An 18,284-nucleotide genomic window follows, 5' to 3' on the forward strand; every position below is an offset into this window, starting at 1 on the left:
AGACTGTCAAAGTAGGTAAAAAGGAAACCTCAATATCTGCTTTTAAAAAGAAATACACTTATGAGATAAAGATACAAATAGATTCGAACTGAAAAGATAGACAAATATACACCATGCAAATCTTTGTTATCAAAAACTGCAGCCAGTGAATTAATGGCAGATATGATAGACTACAAGAAAGACAAGCATCACCAGGGATAAAGAAGGATGTTTTATACTAATGAGTACATTTGCTTAGAACACCTAATAATCATAAGCATGCACGCACCCAAGAAAAATAACAAGATACATGAAGCAAAAGTTATAGAATTAAAAGGATAAATGCATAAATCCACAATATGATAATTCTAATTCTTATATCTCAGAAATTAATAGAAAAAAATAACTACAACAATAAGACTAAAAGGTATTAATAGGGGAGATTATAACCAGAGCACCGGGAGATAAACAGCAATATCCAATATACTTACAACTACTGGGTGACAAGTCAAAAGTTCCCAAAAGAATTTTTGACACTAGATAAAGGTAAATAGCCTGGAAAACCTACAAGCCAGCATAGGAAGGAAGTGGAAAATGAAATGTTGATTGAAAATAAATCTGAAAGTCCGGGCACAGTGGCTCATACCTGTAATCCCAGCACTTTGGGAGGCCAAGGTGGGTGGATCACCTGAGGTCGGGAGATTGAGACCAGCCTGACCAACATGGAGAAACTCTGTCTGTACTAAAAATACAAAATTAGCTGGGTGTGGTGGCGCATGCCTGCAATCCCAACTGCTCAGAGGCTGTGGCAGAAGAATCACTTGAACCCGAGAGGCGGAGGTTGTAGTGAGCCGAGATCTCCCCATTGCACTCCAGCCTGGCCAACAAGAGCGAAATTCTGTCTCCTCAAAAAAATAAGAAAAGAAAGGAAATCTGAAGGAAGGAAAAGAGAATTGAGGATAAAACTTTGCAAATACAAAATTCAAAAATCAAACGATAGAAATAAGTTCAAATATATCACTGTTTCCTACCAAACATAGAGGGATTAACCTCATATATTAAAATACAAAAGTATCAATAATAAAGCAGCACTTTCAAATTAAAGAAAGAAAAAATAAAATAAATACTGTATAAAAATTTAAGTAAATATTCACAGAAAGCAAGCTGCTATCACAAAATCAATTTTAGTTCAAATAAAATGTAAGGAAGAAATCATAAACAACAGGATAGACACTGCACAAGGACGGACAATAGAACCGTGTAGGTGAAGCAATGTCAAGCCCAAGGCAGGCCTCGCCTCCAGGACATACAAAGAAACTAACAGGATAGAGTAGGTCTAGAGAGGGATGCTGGAACCCATACTTCTGAATTTAAATGGGAAATAGACAAAGATGTTATGTGTTTATAAAAGGTTTTAAAATCACAACAAATGCTGAACATACATCATTTTCTAGTATATGTAATACTTACCAAATGAGACCCATATTCGGTTGCAAAAGAAATTACAAGAAACTGGAGCAGGGAAACAAAGGACTAACAGAAGTCAGAACAAAAAACACACCCCAGATATTTTAGGAAAAAACGGCAGAGTGATTTAATGATAAATCACTGTAAACATAAAGGGATTCACCCAGAATAGAGATGAGATGCCAGAGTTCAAGATGACAACATGTGTCAGCCTGACTTTCTGAATGACTGCACAGGAAAGGCTGCCATCCAAGGAAGTGCAGAAAAGGACACCCCTTAAGTCTTGGATGGAGGAGGAAGACCCCCAATGCTGGATGGAGAAGGGTGCCCCCCAGTCCTAGATGGAGAAGGATGCCCCCCTCAGTCATGGATGGAGAAGGATGCCCCCTAGTTACTGGATGATAAAGGATGTCCCCCAAGTCCTGGATGGAGAAGGATGCCCCCCAGTTCCGGGATGGAGAAGAATATCCCCCAATTCTGGGATGGAGAAGGATGAATCCCAGTCCTGGATGGAGAAGGATGCCCCCCAGTCCTGGATGGAAAAGGATGCCCCCTAGTTTACTGGATGATAAAGTATGTCCCCCAAGTCCTGAAGGGAGAAGGATGCCCCCCAATTCCAGGATGGAGAAGGATGCCCCCTAGTTACTGGATGGAAAATGATGTCCCCTGAGTCCTGGATGGAGAAAGATGGTCCCCCAAGTCCTGGATGGAGAAAGACAGTTCTCCAAGTCCTGGATGGAGAAGGATGCCCCCCAATTCCTGAGTGGAAAAGGATGCCCCCCAAGTCCTGGATGGAGAAGGATGCCCCCTAGTTGTTGGATGGAAAATGATGTCCCCGAAGTCATGGATGGAGAAGGATGCTCCCCAATTCCTGAATGGAAAAAGATGTCCCCTAGTTCTACATGGAGAAGGACAACCTCCAGTCCTGGATGGAGAAAGATAACCTCCAGTACTGGATGAAGCAGGATGTCCCCCAAGTCCTATATGGAGAAGGACAAACCCCAGTCCTGGATGGAGAAGGATGCCCCCCATGTCCAGATGAAGAACAATTTCCCCCACTCCTGAATGGAATTGGATCCCCTTCAAGTCCTGGGTGGATAAGACACCTCCCAAGTCCAGTGTGGAGAAGGACATCCCTCAGGTCCTGGATGGAGAAAGGATGCCCCCTAGGTCCTGGATGGAGAAAGATGTTCCCCAAGTCCCGCTTGGAGAAGATGGCTCTGGGGACCACATGGGCAAGGATGCCCCTTTTTCAGCCTCCCCATTCATATTTATCCTGACCTGTTAATGTAGAACAAAGAGATTTGGAGGAAGAAACATGGGACTAAACTTTACTCAGAATGTTTTCCTTTTCATCAACATTTTATAAATTCTAATTTTTATTTGATAAAAATAAGTGAAATGTATGACATAAACACAATATAACAACCGATTAGACCTATTTTTCCAGATCTGAGTCCTGGCTATGGGCACTACTGGTCATTCTACTTTTCTGTATTTGTAAAGCTTCTCAAAATTAAAGATAAAAGAGTTTATTGCTAATAACATGTATAAATAGGCATTGAATAAAATATGACTCTTTAAAAATTAGTTTATTCTATGGGCTTCTTTTGAAGGGTTATAGTGTACTAAAATTACTAGTGGATCTTTATTACAAACTCACTCATAAAAATAGACAATGGGAAAATATACGAATTTGGTATAAATTAGTGTTGCATGAGTATTAATCAAAACTTTAAAACCAAAATACATGGACATAAGAATAAATTATTCAACTTAATTATCCACTGACTTTAAAATCTAATTGCTAAATTTACTTTTTGCCCATTTCACCTCCTTCAAATCTCCAAGGAACTCTTCTTTTTTCTCTCCTGTCAGTACTTTATTCTCCCTTATTTTTTTTTTCTATTTCCTGATTTTTTTGAACAACTCTAAGGGAGTTGTGTTTTTCTTCTGTTAGAATGACGTCATTACACCAACCCATTAGGCAACTAGACCCTCACCAAGGTGAGCACTAGGAAACTTCAGACCACGGAGCCTCTCCTGATTTTTGACTCAGGCTACCTGGCAACTGTGTTTCAATTGTGAATTGTTTAATTTTTTAGATCCCCTAGAGATAAATAAGGATTTTAATAACCATCAATTTAAAATGCACTGGGACACTTTATGACTGACATTTCTTGCAGTTTCTGTGCTGCGGCCTTATGAGTAACTGTCTGTAAGGAACAGCATGTTCCTCATTCTGACGTTGCTCCTTGGGCTCCAAAGGGAAAAACCAGAAAATCTGTGGATATAAAACACGGAAACATTCATTCTTTAAAGAAAAAGACTGTAAAGTAGAGATAAGAACAGAGAAAGGATGTTATCGAATACATGCAAATGGACAAAATATGAATGATTACGTTCTCATGTTCAACCCAACTTTTAAAAGTGGATATATGAGCAGTGCCAGCATTTAGTCAGGCCATGGAGAGCCCGTGGGCTAGAACAAGAGGCCACACTCAAGGTCAGATGGCACTCACGACGCAGGGCCTCTGCTCCTTTATGACTCCCTCTCTTCAGTGACCCAGAGCACCCTCCTATCACAACCTGCGGGGGAGAGGAAGGTGTTAGGGCACTTTGAATGAGAGCGGAGCGTGTGTCTACATGCTCTCTTCACATGCCACAAATCCACATCGCTTTCCAATATTCCAAAAGATTCTGAGTAAGGAACATTGCTGCAGAACCAGTAAAAGCTGCCCTCACAGATGATGCTAAATTGGGTTTTACAAAGTATTGTGAGAGATCTCGGGAGAGGGGGAGCAACCTGCTCATAGATTTTTTCAAAATCAACATTTAAACACCTCCGTTAGGCAGAAAAGCAGCGCTACCGGAATTAGTTAGCAGCTCTTTCCTGCTGGACATCTCTCGGCCTCCAGACCCTACAGAGAAGAGGCCATGACCTAAAGGCTATTTAAAAACTTGAAAAAATAGAAGCTAAGGATTAAGTGAATATCGAAATTTGGAAAAGGAGGGAAGACTTTATTTCTTGTAGAGGGTTACAGACTGCAAGGTGGCCACCCCATGGGCTGGGAAGAACAGCCTCCTGCCAAGACCAGAGATGGGCACTTCCAGGAGGAGGGGTTGGAGCAGGAGCTTTGGGGTGAAGATACACATTCATCAGGTAACAGGCATAACAACATAAAATCAGCTGTAGGTAACACAGAATGATTCTGATATTGATGTTCAATTCCACACACTAACAGACGTGAGAACATCATTCACTGCACGTGGAGAAGGCGCTGTATCTGCTCTGTGCTGGTCCAGATGACTTATGTTTATCGTTGCCTGGGTCTGCATTTTCTCTTCTCTAGATTTTGCTTCTCCTGCAAAGCTTGTGCTGGGACATCATTTCTAGGATCAAGGTTAAGCTGAGCCTCAGAGGTTTCACTGCAGCTACGGTGGATATGGCTTGGTCCCCTGCAGTACTCTCTGGAAAGTACCTTCCTCCATTTGAAATCCCTGAAGTGGTACCTCCTACAGCCTGCACAGCTCTGGCCTCTCGCCATGGATCTCATGGCCTCTGCCGCTAAAACTAGACAGGAGGTTCATCCCCTGCTTCTTTGTAGAGAAGAGCCACCTGCTGACTGAGCTGAAAAGGGACTCCCCACAGACCAGGCTCACAAGTGTCCTGACAGCTGGGCAGAGCATGGGGACAGGGAATTCTGGGCAGACCCTCTTCAGAAATTGTGTCTCAAGGGGCTTTGGGGAACTTGGTCAACAGATGGCAAGACTTTGTCTGTGGGCTGGCAGGTCAGCTCAGCGGGACTCCTGGCTTTGGAGCTGAGACTCAAGTCTCTACTCTGTACCAAAAGAGAGATGGAGGCCGAGAAACAAGACACAACCATTTTCCATCATCCAGGGGCAAGGCAGTGCTTGGCATGAGGCAGAACCGGGCTCCGTCAACGCCACACGTCAGGAGGAACCTCTTTTCTGTTTCAACCCCTCCTGCTCATTTGTGGTAGACATTAGAGCGGCCTGACGTAGTTTTGTTCTCCACGATCTGAGGACGTGATAGGATTTCATTCCTGTCCCATCTTGTGGATGGATGGAATCATGCGCCCAGCTCTGGTCAAGACCAAGAAACTGAGGTATCATTTTTGTTTCTGTGGGACCAGGAAAGGGGCTCTAATTTGGCTTGAAGTATGTGTGTTGGCACATGTGTGTGAGAGCGGACAGGTGAATGTGTGTAATGGAGAGTGTGTAGGTGAGCGTGTACATGTGTGAGAGTGTGTGAGTTATTGAGTGAATGTTTGTGGAGAAATGTGTGTTTCTCCACAAACATGGGAGTATGAGGGTGTATGTGGAATATAACTGCGTGTGAATGTATGAATATGAGTGTGTATGTGTATTAGTGCGTGTGTGTGTGTGAATAAGCCATGTGAGTGTGGTGTGTGAGCTTGAGCCTATGAGTGTGTGTGTGCTTGTGTGTGAGCATCACAGAATACGTGAGTTTGGGGTGGGTGCAGGCCACAGCCAGTCCCACCTGGGGTAGTAGAACTCTCCAACCCAAGCACCTCAAGTCGTTCTCTTTCCTCACTCCATCCTGAGTTTCTCAGCCCACCACCTTTCCTCTAAACTTCCACAGGGAAACAGAGTCCCCGGGACCAGGGGCTCTGAGCATGGCACACTGCCATGCCTCCTCCCTCGCCGCCTCCTGAGAACCTGGGTGGAGCACAAAATAGTCAAATATGTCCGTCTTCTGTCATCACTAACTAGAGCTCCACAAGTTCCCAGATCGTCCTGTTAGCTCTTTGCCATAATTATCTAATTTTTGATATCATACTAAGACTCCATAATTATTCCCTCAGAAACAAAGCAAATCCGTGGGATGCAGAGGGTACGCAGATGACTTCTGCTCTGGAGAGAAGCCCAAACACAAGTCCTAGGCAGAGCCCAGAGACCTGGACTGTCGCCGCCAGTGCGCATCCAGCTGAGGGACAAGCAGGTGGGCCTCAGTGGTGGCTGCCAGGTCCCTGGATGCCGATGGCCACCGGCCTTGCCTCTCCTCTGCCTCAGAAGCACTGGGGGCTTTGGGGATCTGGCGGTCCTCCGGCCCTAAACGTGGACCTGGTGTGACAAAGTGAAGTTTGCCATCTCCATCCTCCTCAAGCTGCCTGTGCACCCCAGTAGCAGCCACCCTCTCTGTGCTCCCGTCTGCACCCCATGTCCTGGGGTCCTTCTTTGTGCTGTACCTGATGACAGCAATCAGTGTCTCGACTGTGACTTGCTTCTCCCCTCAGGGACACACAAGCACTTTCATATCGAGGCTACTTTTCATCCCTTCTGCCTCCTGCAGGGATGCTGGATGCAGAGGCAGGAGGAGGACAGAGGGGCTGGTCTCAGGTGCAGCTTCTCTCACACCTGGTGCAGGTGGCCACTCACCCCCCCCCGCCCCCCACCCATCCACCTCAGCTCCCGGGTGTGAATGAGAAAGGAGAACCAAGAGATCGTCCTTACATGGGACACGCCACAAACCCCAAAAAGACCCATTTGGTGAAAAGAAGTAAAACAACCACAAGGCTACTTTCACCTGAGGTGGTCTCATGGCTGGAGCAGACCACGGGTCTCCTGCCTGGGCTAGTCAAATACTAACCGGTGTGTCCTTCCATGGCAATTTTCCTTCGGGGTGAGCAAAAACACTTTGTCATCCTCCCACCCCTCAAAAGAGCAGAAGGGAATCAAAGGCAACTACAGGGCCTTACAGAGCTGCTCTGAGGCCGCGGGAAACTTATCAGCATCCTGGAAAAGACAAAACCAGTGAGTTGCATGTGGCCTCTGACACCTGCCACCCTGACTGCAGGATGTGGCCGCCCCCACCTTTCACCTTCCCATCCTTAACAAGCGAAGTGACCCCCTACGCCTGGACAAAGCGCTGGAAAGCCCGGGCCCACAGGTCAGCTCCAGTCACTCGGCCTGACAGGGGTCAGGGAGGCGGGCCAGCCCCACAGCCAAGTCACAGCTCCAGGGCCTGGTCTCACTTGAGCAGTGTGGCCTGGTGCTGCTGCTGGGCTGCAGGCTCCACGCCTGACCCTCCAGCCTGCACAGCGGGCACTAGGCCAGGAAGCACCTCCCCAGCAGGCGGCTCAGCACCAGGTTCATGCGCGGCGCCTGTGGCTGGGCGGGCCCCAGTTCCACTCAGTGTTTGCAGACCATCAGCCCCGCAGGGCAGCATCACCGGCTTGTGCAGCAGCCTTGGGCAGCAGAGCCGGTGGCGGGGCGCGCTGGGCGCCGGGGCGGGCCCTGCCTAGCCTGGCGTCTCCAGCTCGCCGCCGGCTTCCCAGGGAACAGTGACCGCTGGCTCAGGCCAGGGCGCTCCAGGCCGCCCGCCAGCTCCCCCAGCTCCTCCGGCCGCAGCGCCTCCAGCCGCATGGCGACAGCAAACGCTCCCAGGGCCACGGGGAGGCGGCCGGCGCGGGCCAGTGCGTCTCCCAGCCTCAGGCACCGGCCGCGGTCGGGCTGCGCCAGCGGGGCCAGCCTGGAGAGGAAGAGCCCGGCTGCTATGTGGCACTCCCCACGCGGTAGGCCTCGTCGCCCTCCTCCAAGCGCTGGGCTATCGGCTCCCCGCAGTCGCAGCCTGAACACTGGGGCTGCCGCGAGACCGGCTCAGTGCCGATCCCCGCGGGGCTGTGACCTTGCGGACCTGGAGCCAATGCGCGGAGCAGGGGCGATGCGCTGCTGCTGGGAACTGGCCGGCGGGAGCTCAGCCACAGCCTTCGTCTCAAGAACGAAAAAAACGGTTTTAAAAATCTTTTTAACATCGCAGAACGATCTTTAAAATCTATTTTAACATCTGTGAAGAATTACATTGGAAATTTGTTAGAGATTGTATTGGACCTATAGATTGAGTATGATGGTCTTTTTAACAGTATTAATACTCCTAATTCATAGAAATGGAATAACTTTCTGTATGTCTATGTTTAATTGATTTTTATGAATGTTTTATAGTTTTCATTTTGGACATCTTTCTTTGCTTAGTTTATTCCCAGCCATCTTTTTATAGCTGTTTTAAATGCGATTGGTTTCTTGATTCCTTTTTCAGATAGTTTGCTGTTGGGTGTAGAAATGCGACTGATTTTTCTATGCTGATTTTGTTTTCTAAAACTTTACTGTATTCATTTACTGTTTCTGTTTTAGGGTTTTTTTTAATACATAAGATCATGTCATCTGCAGACAGGGACAATTTGGCTTTCTTTTTGTTTTTCAATTTGGATGTCTTTTCTTTCTCTTGCCTAATTGTTCTGGCTAGGACTTCCAGTACTGTGTTGAAGAGAAGTTAGTAAAGTGAACATCCGTGTCTCCTTCCAGATCTTAGAGACACGGTTTTCAACTTTTCCTTATTCAGTATCATGTTGGCTGTGGGTTATCATATATGGCCTTTATTTTATTGAGTTATGTTCTTTTTATGACTAATTTGTTAAGAGATCTTATGTTTACAAAAAGCATTGAATATTGTCAAAGGCTTCTTCTGTATCTATTTAAATGATTATATTATTTTTATCTTCCCTTATCAAATGTGGTGTATCACATTTATTGACTGACATATCATAAGCCCTCCTTGCCTCCTTGGAACAAATACAACCTGATTATGGTGAGTGATCTTTTTAATGTGCTTTCAAATTACGATTGCTAGCATTGCTGGTTTTGAATTTTTGCATTCACGTTCATCAGTGACATTGGCCTGTGGTTTAGTTTTTCACTGTTCATGTCTCATTTTGGAATAAGGTAATTGTGTCTCCATAGAATGAGTTTGGAAGAGTTTCCTCCTTTTCACTTTTTTTGGAAGAGTTTGTAAATAATTAGTATAAGTTCCTCTTTAAATGTGTTGAAGAATTCAGCAGTATAAGCTTCAGGTCCTGAACTGTTATTTTCTTTCTTTCTTTCTTTCTTTCTTTCTTTCTTTCTTTCTTTCTTTCTTTCTTTCTTTCTTTCTTTCTTTCTTTCTTTCTTTCTTTTCTTTCCTTCCTTCCTTCCTTCCTTCCTTCCTTCCTTCCTTCCTTCCTTCCTTCCTTTCTTTCTTTCTTTCTTTCTTTCTTTCTTTCTTTCTTTCTTTCTTTCTTTCTTTCTTTCTTTCTTTCTTTCTCTCTCTCTCTTCTTTCCTTCCTTCCTTCCTTCCTTCCTTCCTTCCTTCCTTCTTTGTTCTTCTTATTATTAAATATTTTTGTTTAGAGACAGGGTCTTTCTCTGTCACTCAGGCTGGAGTACAATTGTGCAGTCATACCTCACTGCAGCCTCAAATTCCTGGTCTTAAGTGATCCTCCTGCCCCAGCCTCCCAAGTTGTTAGGACTACAAGTGCACAGCACTACACCTGGCTAATTTTTATTTTTACTTTTGTAAAGACTGGGTCTCACTATGTTCCCCAGGCTAATCTGGAACTTCTGGCTTCAAGTAATCCTCCTGCCTTGGCCTCCCAAAGTGTGATTTCACATGTGTCAGATACTGTGCCAAGCCCTCCTGATTTTCTTGTATTGACAAACAATGCTTCAATCTCATCGTTTGTTACTGGTCTGTTCGCATTTTGTATTTCTTCATTCTTCAATTTTGATACGTTACATGTGTTCAGGAAATTGTTTATTTCTTCTAGGTTTTCTAATTTATTGGCGTATAATTGTACTTTCTCATGATTCTTTGTATTTCTGTAGTAACTATTTTAGTGTCTTTTTTCATCTCTGATTTTATTTATGTGACTCTTCTCTCTTTTTTTCTTAATCTGACTAAAGATACATCGATTGTGTTTATCTTTTCAAAAAATAACGTTTTATTTCATTGATCTTTCATATTTTTGTCTCCATTTTGTTTATTTGTGCTCTGGTCTTCATTATTTATATTCTTTCACCAATTTGGGGCTTAGTTTGTTCACATTTCTATAATTCCTTGATTACATTCTTAAATTGTTAATGAGAGTTTTCTGTTTTTCATATACAAATTTATTTCTACAAACTTCCCTCTGAGGACTTTTTTGCTGTATTTCATACGTTTTTATATGTTCTGATTTCATTTTCATTTGTCTTAAGAATTTTTAAAATGAAACAATTTATTTTTTAACCCATTGGTGGCTTAGGGACATGTTTAATTTGTATTTATTTGCACAATATCTGAAGTTCTTGTTGTTTCTTTCTGGTTTTATTCTATATTGTCAGAAAAGACATGTAATATAATTTTGATTTTTTTAATTTGCTCATTTTGTGGCCTAATATATGACCCATCATGGAAAACGTTCCATGCACAGTTGGGAAGACTGTGAGTTATGCAATTGTTGGATAAAATGTTCCGTAAATGACTGCTAAGTTATTCTGGTCCAGAGTTCAGTTTCAATATGCCGTTTCTTTGTTGATTTTCTGGCTTGATAATCTGTTTATTGCTGAAAGTGGAATGTTAAGGTTTCTTACTATTATTTTCTTGCCTGCTATTTCTCCTGTTAGATCTATTAACATTTGCTTTATATCTTTAGGTGCTTCAATATAGAGTGCATATACAATTACAATTATCATATTATCTTGTGATATTGACCCCTTTATAGTTATATAATGGCCGTATTTGTCTGTTTTTATAGATTTTTGCTTGAAGTATATGTTATCTGATATAAATATATCTATACCCAGCTTTCTTTCGGTTTCCATACGTATAAAACATATTTTTCCATCTGATCACTTTCAATTTATGTATATATTTACAAATGAAGTGAATTTCCTGTAGAAAGTTTATAGCTAGGTCTTGTTTTTAATCAGTGTAGCCATTATATGTCTTAAATGGGATAATCTATTTACATACAAGGTAATTATTGATAGACAAGGACTTGGTACTGCCACATTATTACTTGTTTTCATGTTTTTCTTAAAATTTATACTTTCATTGATTGATTGATTGATTGATTTCACTATCTTCCTTTGTGATTAAGGTTTCTCTATCAGTGTGTTTTGGTTTCTTGTTTTTTTTTTTTAATTTTTAGAGTATCTATTAAAAGTTTTTGCTTTGTGGTTACCTCAAGGCATGCAAAGAACATCTTATGCTTACAATAAGTTATTTTAAAGAGATAGCAACTTAATTTTGATTCAAACAAGGGGAAAAGAAACCACTCTACTCTTCAACTCCATCAATCCCTCACATTTTGCATTTCTGATGTCTTAATTTACATCTTTGTATATTGCTTATTCCTTAACAAATTATTGTAATTGTTATTATTTGTATTGTATTTTAACCTTCCTACTAAGGATATATAAGTGGTTTACATCCAATTATTACCATATTAGTGCATTCCAAATTTGTCTGAATCCTCACTTCTACCTGTGGGTTTATACCTTCAGATATTTTATGTTACATATTGCTGCTGTTTTCTTTCAGTTTGAAGAACAATATTTAGCATTTCTTTTAATGCTGGTTTGATTACAATGAATTCATTCACTTTTTGTTTGTCTGAGAATGTTTCAATCTCTCCTTTATTTCTAAATGATAGCTGTGCTGGATATTGTATTCATGGTTGACAGTTTTTTTTATTCAGCACTTGAATCTATTATCCTACTCTCTCCTGGCCTGTAGTGTTTCTGATGATAAGTCTGCTGCCAGGCATATGGAAATGCTCTTATGTGTTATTTGTTTCCCTTTTCTTAGTCCTTTCAGGGTCTTCTCCTTGTCTTTTACCTTTGAGAGTTTAATTGTAACATGTCCTTGGTTGCCTTATTCCGATTAAATACGATTGGTGACTTTGACCATCCTAAACATTTTAATCTTTCACCAGGTTTAAAAAGTTTTCTGTTATCTATTTGAATAAACTATCACTTTTTCATTCTTAGTTCCCCTTTAATGTCAATGATATGTAGATTTGCTCTTTTGTTGTTGTCCCACAAATCTCATAAACTTTCTTTGTTTCTTCTCATTCTCTTTTATTTTCATTCTACTCTGACTATGTATTTTCAAAGAGCCTGTCTTTGAGCTCACTGTTTCTTCTGCTTGATCAGTTCTACTATTAATGCCTTCCATTGGATTTTCAATGTGTTCAATGAACTTTCCAGCTCCATGATTTCCATTTGATTTTTTCCCATTATTTTGATTTATTTGTTGAATTTCTCTGGTAGATTTCTGAATTGTGTTTCTACTTTCTCAGTGTTCACAGGTTCTTCCTAAAACAGCCATTTTGAATTCTTTGCCTGCCAGATCATTCATCTGTATGTCTTTAAGTTCGGTTGCTGGCACCTTGCTTTTTCCATTTGGTGAGGCAACTTTCCTAAGCTATTATTAATATTTTTAGATATACATCTCCATCTACACATTGATGAATTAGATATTTGAGTCTTCTCAGTTTGGGTTTCTTTGTGACTACTTTTCAGTGGACTTATTAAGAAATTTTGAGTGGACTCACAATTGTATTCCATTGTAGCATTAGAGATAGCCCAGATCCCGCATTAGACATAAGTCTTGCGATGGCTCCACCACTGATGCACCATTTGCTGAATGGGCCCATGAGTGATCCACAGAGTCCCCTGGCTATGGGGTGAACACGTAAGGCCATCAAGCCTGTAGAGTCTGTGTGTTGTTTCACATGAGGCTGTTGCTAGCCTCACCTCCTCTTATGTCCTTAGCATCCTCACATGGTTCATCCCTTTTGGCACTCATGATGCCACTTGTGGGCTGATACAGGAGTGAGTCTACTGTAAAGGCACTCAGTATAGTGAAAAAACCAAACATCAACCTCTTGCTGACTTTTTTCAGTGTAAAACTATAAGCCCTGTGGGAGTTTCTGCAGATGGTACCATAATAACCTGAGGGAGGAGTATCACAGTCACAGAGTTGGTTCGCTCACTGTCTAAGCCATGGTTTTACTCATCTTCACAGTCCAAACGTGCTTCATAACCTTGTTCATGCATTGAGGTTCTGTTCTCGTAATGGTAATTTCACATGTAGACAGTTGCTCATATTGATGTTTCTATAGGGGTGTGATAGCAGGAGAGGTCTGCACCACTGTCTTGCTCGGCTTCGATCATTTTTTTCTAACAAGAATATGTCTCCTCCTCGTTTTTCTTTTTCTCTTAACCGACCAAGTTTAATCTTTTAATCCTTCTCCCTCCTCTGCTTCTAATGTCATTGTTTCTTTGTACACCTATCATATCTACTATGCTACATGACCTTCAGTTGATTAGATATGATATCTAAGACTTAATGTCCTATAAAGTAGAGGTAATAATAGTGTCTAGTTGATAGGAAGGGTAAGAATATTAAATGACACCATTGATGTTAAATGGAAGTAACTTTCTGAAATGTATTAATGAGATGTGATTCTTTGTTCTAGTCTCTTTATAGACTAGACTGCTTTATTCGAGTTTTCTCTTTCCAGTCACAGAAAGCAAAACCATTGTAATAGTAAAAATTAAATAAAATTTAATTTAAAATTGTGTTCTACTCTTCTCCTTGTTCAGCCATGGAAAGCAATAAAATTGTGATAGCAGAAATTAAAAGTGAGCAGAGACTTATTTAAAAATTGGCATTCTCCTTTTCAATGCCAAAATAAGACCTAGACAGTTTTAATAAGGCAATAGTCTCAAGAAACAATTTATTGAAGAGAATGTGGGCTTCTAAATCCTAAAGAGATTTTTTACGTATGTGAGTCAAGTTTGGCTGCTTTGAATCCTACTATGACTTTAATGGAAGTTCTAGTTAGGGTGGAAATTGTCAAAGAAAAAAATTGCACCAGACAAAGTTAAACACATAAAAAAGCTATTATTGAAGGTTATCGCAAAAGGGTAAAGAGGCCAGTACTTAGTCTGAACTCAGCTCCACTGAAACAAACAGCAGTAGAGATTTTAAGAGTTGGGATGAGGGGGAGATCATAGACCACCTTTCTTTGCTAGTTGTCTTTTTCCAAAGGAATGCTAAACTATCTTTTTATCTTTATGACAGAAGGTAATTTTACAAATTAGATCAATATGCCCACCAAAATTTTGCTCTTACTCTCTCATGGAGTCTGGGAGATAATGGTGTTATCTTTCTTGAGAAGTATATTTCAAAGGGATGGCACTGAGGTTCTTGAAATGGACATTTCTGAAGTGTAAAACTGGCAAGTGAGCTCTTACAAAGATGTCTATGTCAAAGAGGCAGAGAAAGAATTTACAATGATAACATTTCTAGGATATTAGAAAAAAAAGAAAAGAAAAGGAGCCTAGAATCAGAAATAATCCTGTCTAAAATTTTATCAAGCTGAAGGGATTGTTTTAGTCAAAGGTTTAATGTAAGGGGAATTTCTATGAACAAGAGGAAGAGAAGAGCTTTGAACTACACAGGAAGGAGAAAGTTCCCAGGAGATGTGAACTTTCTCAGTGACTATGGCTCTGCCTGTGTCTCTGATCAGGTATTCAGCCCCAGCATCCTCCTGGGACTCGCTCAAAGAGATAGATAAGAAAAAATAGACCAAGAAAGATGAGAAAATATGGAGGCTGGTGTCTTCTCTAGTGCACATAGGGTGGCCCAGGAATGACAGAGTGGCAGGACAGCGGGAGGTGCCTTAGAGATCAATTCCCTTACTCTCAGCTTGTGAGTGCTGCCTGAAAATCCAGTCTCTCCAAGCTTAGTGGGAGGAGGACTCATAAATGGGTTGACTGGACCAGTGGAGGCCCCCGGTGGGACATGCTGGCCTCAGAATGTGAGGTCTAGGAGGCTAGAGGGAAATGGCATTGGGTGACCAGAAACTGCATCAGTGGGTGCCAATACATGCAAAATCAAAGAGAAGATGAGCCACGTCAGCAGATATCAGTGAAGAATGTCCAGAGAAGACTCCACTGACCATACACAGCACAGACCAGCCTGTTCCGGAGGACAGTGCAAATGGCGCCCAGCAGCAAGGGAGGCTGCTTCGACCCTGCCCACGCCACCAGCAGCTTGGACCCTAGAGTCAGATGCCACCACAAGGCCTAATTCCAGTAGTCGGTTCACTTCTCAGGAAGACGGGAGCCTGCACTCAGCACCATCCCTGTGGCTGCACAGGGCCAAGTACCCGTGACCGGGCGCTCTGGGTGCAAGCCAAGAAACAGCAGAACCTAGGGTGGCCTGTCGGTGAACTCGGCGACACTCTGACCATCTAGGAACAGCCTCAACAGCCTCAGCTGTGGGGTCAGCTGCAACTGCCACCTGCTGACAGCACATGGGAGCAGTAGTGGCAACCCTTGACCCTGTCCCCGCCACCAGCAGCGTGGACAGCAGGGCCAGAGTGTGCCTCCGCCCCTAAGACCTTAGGCCATGCAGCTGCAGGAGGACATGAAACTGCCGCTGACACAGCTCCCAAAGGCTATGCAATGCCCAGCGAGGCGACCCTGCACTCTGGGCGCGGGCCAAAGATCAGATACTACCATGAAAGGACGGTGAACTTGGTGACCCTAAGGCTCGCAATGGGTTTAGCAGCAGCTGCCACCTGGAACCAACCCTGACCGCATCACCAGCAGCAGGAACCCTAGGGCCAGATGCCGCCTCAGCGGCTAATTCAGGTGTTCCTCCTCCAGCTGCAGCAGGGTGGAAATCCGACGCTGAGCCCTATCTTGGCGGCTGCACAGAGCCCAGAGCCCACACAACGCGCTCTGGATAAGAGCAAAGGAAGAGCGGACTTAGGGTGGGAAGAGCCTGCACTCTCACATCCTCAGGCCATCTGGGGTCAGCCCTGCCAGCCTCGGTCTAATGCTCCGCTGCAGCTGCTACCTGCTCGTGGCGCCCAGCAGTGGCAAACCAGGCCTCTGCCTGCCACACCAGCGGCCCCGAAACCTTAGAGCCAGATGCCACGTAGTGGCAAAGTCAGGCAGTGAGCCCACAGCTGCAGGAGAGCGGGAACCTGCCCTTCGGCGGATTCTTGGAGGCTGCACAGTGCCCAGCGCCCGCCACCCAGTGCTCTGGGTGCGGGCAAATGACCCTCAGGCCATCTGGGACCGGACCAGCCCTGCAGCCTCAGCGGTGGGGTCAGGGGCGGCTGCCAAGTGCACACTTGAACTATAGCAGCTGTGGCAGCCGCGGACCCTGTGCAAGCCACTGGCAGTGCAGACCCCATGACCAAAAGCCTCTGAGGCACCCGACTCAGGCGGTCGGCCCCCCAGCAGCGGAAACCTTCCCCCAGAGGGCAGAAACCTGCAGCTCAGCCCCATCCCATCGCCTGCACTGTGCTCAGCGCCTGCCAACAGCAGTGAGGATTCCATGGCTGGAGGCCTTTCCAGGGCAGGAACCTGCCGCTCTGCCTATTCTAGGCAGCCGCACAGGGCCCAGCGCCTGAAACCCCGAGCTCTGGGCGCGGGCCAAGGAAGAATGGACCCTAGGCTGGGACAGCGGTGCACTGGGCGATCCTCACGCTTTATGGGACCAACCCTGCCGGCCTCTCCTGAGAGCTCAGCTGCAGCTGCCACCTGTACAAGGGCACTGCAGCAGCACAGCAACCGGGCACTTTGCCTGCACCACCAAGAGCCCAGACACCGGGGCCAACGCCATCTCAGCACCGAATTCAGGAAGTCAGCCCTGCAGCAGCCGCAGGGCAGAAACCTTTGCCCTCGGCCCAGTCCCCCTGGCTGCACAGTTCCCAGTGCCTGCGACCCGGAACTCTGGGCGCAGGCAAAGGAAACGCAGACCCTATGCTGGGATAGTGGTCCACTCCATGACCCTGAGGCTGTCTGGGAAAAGCCTTGCCAGCCTCCATCATGGGCTCAGCTGCAGCAGCCACTGCACATGGGTGCAGCAGCCTTGGTGGCGACCCAAGACCGTGCTCTTACAGCAGCCAGGCGGACCCCAGGGCCAGAAGCCGCCCAGCGGCTAATTCGGGTGGTCAGGCCTAGCTGCAGGAGGATGGGAACCGGCTACTCAACCATTTCCTGGAGGCTGCCCTATGCCCAGCGCATGAGCACCCTGCTCTGGGTGCCTGCAAGAAAGAGCTGACTCTATGGTGAAAGGGCCGTGCCCTCAGCGATCCCCAGGCGGTCTGGGAACACCCTGCGTGCCTCTGCTGTAGGTTCAGCTGCAGTGGCAACCTGCAGCAGCTGTGGCAAACTCCGACCCTGCCAGCGCCACCAGCAGTGCGGTCCCTTGGGCCAGAAGCCTTCAGGGCACCGAAGTCAGGGTGTTGGTCCTCAGCTGCAGGAGGACGGGAACTGGCGCTCAGCCCCACCTCAGAGGCTGCATGGTTCCCAGAGCCAGGGCCCAGCTCTTCTAGCGCAGGTTGTGGAGGGGCCAGGGGCAACCCAGGCTTTAGGGCAGTGTCATGATCACAGCTCACTGAAGCCTCAACCTCCTAGATTCAAGCTATGCTCTCACCTCAGCCTCCTGATTAGCTGGTAGCTGGACTACAGGCAGGTGCCATAAAGCCTGGCTATTATATTTTAGACATATTTTGGAAAGACAGGGTCTCACCATGTTGCCCGGGCAGGTCTTGAACGCCTGCAGTTCAAGCGATCCTCCCAACTGGACCTTCCTCAGTGCTGGGATTGTATGTGTGAGCCACTGGGCCCTACCTGCCGCTTTTATTATAAGGATACTTGTCATTGGATTTCGGGCCCATCCTAATCCAAGATGAGATGCCCTTGTCTGAAGGTGCTGGACTTAATTACATCTGCAGAGTGTTTTCCAAATAAAGGCACATTCACAAGCTCCAGTTAGACATATCTTTTAATTGACCACCATGCAATCCACTCGAGGAGTATTAAAATGCCAGTGTGGACTGAGGCTCCAAAGAATGACATTATTATATCAAACACATTGCCTTCTTTGTAGTGACCTGTGGGCTTGGAAACAGAACCATTTGCAGCTGTCAGGGAAGTGCACAGAGCCTGACCTTTCCCGCAGCCTC

This window comes from Macaca fascicularis, chromosome 10 (genome assembly GCF_037993035.2).
Source record: "Macaca fascicularis isolate 582-1 chromosome 10, T2T-MFA8v1.1".
Taxonomy (NCBI): Eukaryota; Metazoa; Chordata; class Mammalia; order Primates; family Cercopithecidae; genus Macaca; species Macaca fascicularis.